Source organism: Citrus clementina, unplaced genomic scaffold (genome assembly GCF_000493195.1).
Source record: "Citrus clementina cultivar Clemenules unplaced genomic scaffold, Citrus_clementina_v1.0 scaffold_5, whole genome shotgun sequence".
NCBI lineage: Eukaryota > Viridiplantae > Streptophyta > Magnoliopsida > Sapindales > Rutaceae > Citrus > Citrus x clementina.
In genome coordinates, this window is record NW_006262201.1 from 6,256,820 (window position 1) to 6,261,268 (window position 4,449).

Sequence of the window (4,449 nt, forward strand, 5' to 3'; positions counted from 1 at the left end):
ATTCGAACCCAAGACCTCTTAAACCTAGAGCTTCTACATTGAATCAAAAGACCACTAGGCTACGAATTATTTTTAATTTTTTTAAAGTTGTGTTTTTTGAGTGGATAAAAACAAAACAAATGGACAAGTCTTATCTTATCCAAAATACAACTTTTCAACTCCCTCTACCAAAGTATTTGTTCCCTCCTAAGCTTCCCAGATCTGAAAAATCCCTAACATCCAAATTGTCAAAAAGTGGGCGAGCGTGGTGCATTCGGACGCGGCTTCGACCGTGGTGGCCGCGGCGACCGTGGAGGCCCATGTGACCGTCGCCGCGCTAGACGCAGAGAGGAAGAAGAGAAGTGGGTCCTAGTCACGAAACTCGGCCGTCTGGTGAGAGAAGGCAAGATCAGGAGCCTCGAGCAAATCTACCTCCACTCGCTCCCAATCAAGGAGTATCAAATCATCGACACGCTTATCGACCACAAATTGAAGGACGAGGTTCAAGGCCTTCGTCGTCGTCGGTGACACGGACGGCCACGTGGGTCTTGGCGTTAAGTGCTCCAAAGAGGTTGCCACTGCCATCCGTGGCGCTATCATATTGGCGAAGCTGTCGGTGATTCCAGTGAGAAGGGGTTACTGGGGTAACAAGATCGGGAGGCCACACACCGTGCCGTGTAAGGTGACCGATAAGTGTGGCAGTGCCATCGTGAGGATGGTTCCGGCCTCACGTGGTGCCGGAATTATGGCGGCTAGGGTTCCAAAGAAGGTGCTGCAGTTTGCTGGTATTGACGATGTTTTCACATCTTCTCGTGGGTCGACCAAGACTCTTGGAAACTTTGTCAAGGCAACCTTTGAGTGTTTGTTGAAGACATATGGCTTCCTTACACCTGACTTTTGGAGGGAGACTCGCTTTGTGAAATCTCCATACCAAGAGTACACAGATCTTTTGACGGCAAAGCCCATCAGCAAGGCAGTCGTCACAAAAGTTGATCAAGTTGAGCCTTAAGCTACTTATGGCTGCATGGAGAGGAGAGCATTAGAATGAAAGGCATTTTGGTCGACTTTATAGTATAGCTTTGTTTGTTACAGACTTTTCTGTTTTTTATTGCTGCAGGACTAGTATGTTGCTATTTGGGGACAATTGTTTGCTTTAAAGTTTTACAATCAGAGTTTTCTTGAATGGATGTTTATTTATCATTGGCTAAAAAAAAATTGTCAAAAAGTGCTTAGCCATGATCCTGTTAAACCGGTGGCACATGTTCACCATTTGCCTTCAAAATCCTAACTTCTTGTTTCTTTTCTTATTTTATGATTTCGGGTCTCTCTTATTATCATTAGATCTTGATTTTTTTTTTGTTTTAATTGTTCTTTTAGGTTTAAATAAGTGATTTGAAGAAGAGCTTCTATGTTTCTTTGGCTACTTGGAAGAAACTAAAAGGTATTATTTCTTTGGCTACTTGGAAGAAACAAGAAGGTAAAAATTTAGCTTTTATTGTGTTTTTTTCTCTGCTACTTTCTTTTCTTTTATTGGCACCAAATAGCCTTTATTATATCTACTTTGGAAAATATTGTGTTTAGGGTGATCGTCACTATAAGGTTAACTTTATTTTGCCGATGAACGACATTAAACATTTTTTACACTAAAAATAGAATTTAGTGATATTTATGGAATTTCAAACTACTGTCATATAAAATGTTTGTGCTGTAGGCTAGACATGAAATGCTCCACTTATAATATATAGCTTTCGTATAATCTTCATTTGTCAGATTTTTCTTTGGATTTATGTGCTCGAATTATGATCAAAATAATGTGAGATGTTATTCTGGCTTGAGTGATGATGCATGCTTGGACTTTACCTGTACTTCTTGGATTGGCTGCAGTAATTTTTTAGTACTGGGTTGTATAAATTATACTGCAGCTAGCTTCCATTGGATGAGAAACTAAAATAATGTACTTGTCAATTAAAAATAAAAAATAAAAAAAAATTGTCGAATAATTACACAGGGAATGGTGCAGACTTACACAGGTTCTTTTCAATGTGAATGGTGCAGACTTACACAAGTTCTCAACATTGCCATCAAAACCATTCAAGAATAAACATGGCCATTATATCAAATTGGTAAGTGTCACTTATGTGCCCGTCATTTGGTGGTTTTTCTAATTTGGATTCACGTGTTCCTTTTCTAACCAACCGAACCTTGCTTCTGATGATTTTTGGTCTTCTTAGTTTTCCACAAAAATAGAAAACCAAGTTCGGTCTTTCTTTCTTTATTCGCTTTCCATCAAGGCATAAATCAAAGGAGAGCACCCAGCTTCACAAAATGTGCAAATATATATGTATATATACACGTAGTTCAAGTGATTCTACTGAGAAATAGTACCCAAACCCCCCTACTTATTGAATTCACCATATTCCTACCAATCTATACTCTCCTGGCTGTTCCTTGAGAAATACAGAGATTTGAGCTTGACATACTTTTCCAATAGGATCCTTAAATATATACATATAATAATTTATTACTCCAGTTGTTTATATATGCTAAAATTATTCAAACTGCAAAATTCTAAATTCCAGTTCCTTGTTGGTCACCCGAAGCTATATGCAGAAATGGCGACTTCATCTTGGAAAATTTTATTTGTATAATCTTTAAAATTATTATTATTATTATTTCAAGAACTCTATATTTTTACCGCAGGAGTGATATGTCAATTAAGAAAATGTGAAGGTTACGCATGCTTACACCTTTGTACAGGCTACAGCAATTCCAACACGGTGAGGATTTTTCTTTTTCTGCTGTGCATATATTTAGCCATCTCCTTCACCACTGCGAAAGTGTTTTTTTTTTACTTTTTTAAAATTTTTTCCCTAGTGATGAAGGTTGAAATTAAGTTATTAAATAAAATAGAGGAGTTTAAGGAAATTAACAAGAATGTGCTTAATCGATCAAGTAGACGGTTAATTTATAAAAGAAATGCTTTGTGTGATTATCTGAAAATTGCAGAAACGCTATTAGTTTGTCATTTCTATTAACTTTCTTTCTCTGCAGCAAAATAATTAAACATTGGAAGTATGCATATAAATAAGGAGGCAGCAAGGTTATTGGATTTCTTTAAGGGAATGAATGAAGTCAGTCCCTACACTAACTACTTGGCTGATGTCTTAGTAATTAATTGCTCAACATTATGATGTAGTTACTGGGAATCTAGTGAATAATTTTTAACAAGTAATTGTATTTTTACCTAGTTATCGTTCTTACTCTATTTAGAGTCATTAACTTATTATAAATAACCTTACCAAAAGAGAATAATCATTAACTCCCTTTTTTCTTATTTATATCTGTAGTTGAATAAACTGTATTTCTCTGGTATTTTTAAGGAAATAAACTACAACTTCCTTCTTCACTAATTTTTCTTTGAAATAACTGAGTTTACTTATAAATAGTGTATGAATATTTTTTCTTTAGAACAAAATAGATTTATTTATATTAACCATTGTTTCTCTAATGGTTGGGAATTGGCAGCTAATTTTTTCTCCCTTTTCCATGTATGCATATTTGCTCAATGTGTTTGAAGTGTTTATTCCTCAACTTCACTTGTATCCTAACCCATACAGTCTATTGAACGGAGAAGCTGCTGCTGTGATAACGCAATTATACTACTCATATTCAAAGAGGGAAAGACAGTCATCATTCTCAATTTAGCTTCTAGATTTATTAAATTTAGCCACAAGTAGTAGGCATTTGATTGGATGGTAGAAATTTTTATGTATTGAATTTGGATTATTTAGTTATGAGAGTAGGATATCTCATATTTTGGCTATTGAAGTTGAATTTGTAATATATACTAATAATATTTAAATGTGAAATGAAAGATTTTGTGATATAAATTAATTTCTTTTTGTTATTTTGTGGTGCTTTTAATTTTACCAATAAATCAATAGGCAATGATTCAATTCAATTTTTTATTTTTTTAAAAATAAATTAACTAGTGATACCATGGTAACAGTAATCATAGACACTAATAAAATATCAATAATTACTAACACTATGGTGTCATAATATCGGTGATACTGTAGTAATAGTAATCACTGACACCACTTACAAGTGTCACTATTTTTCTGACTCCCAGATTACTGACACAATTAACAAGTGTCAGTGAAAGTAATTTCTGACACTATTCTAAAGTCAGTAAAGACCATTTTTCTAGTAGTGTATAACAAGTATTGTGGTTGAAGATTGTAAAGAGGTCTTCAAGGGCTTGAAGTCCTTGGTCGATGTTGGTGGTGGCACAGGAACTATGGCAAGAGCCATTGCTACAGCATTTCCTGATATAAAATGCATTGTTTTAATTTGCCTCTTATGGTGGATAATTTGGTGGGGGACTAATAATCTAGAATTTTTTTTGGAGTTTGAGGCAATACCTCCTGCAAATGTGGTTTTGCTCAAAGTAATTAAACAATGAATTTT

At 35.1% G+C, this 4,449-nt stretch overlaps 1 pseudogene; it reads left to right on the plus strand.

Moving 5' to 3' along the window:
* The first annotated feature begins 225 nt into the window (after positions 1-225).
* On the plus strand, positions 226-1,126 carry LOC18041125 (annotated as a pseudogene).
* Positions 1,127-4,449: the final 3,323 nt, after the last annotated feature.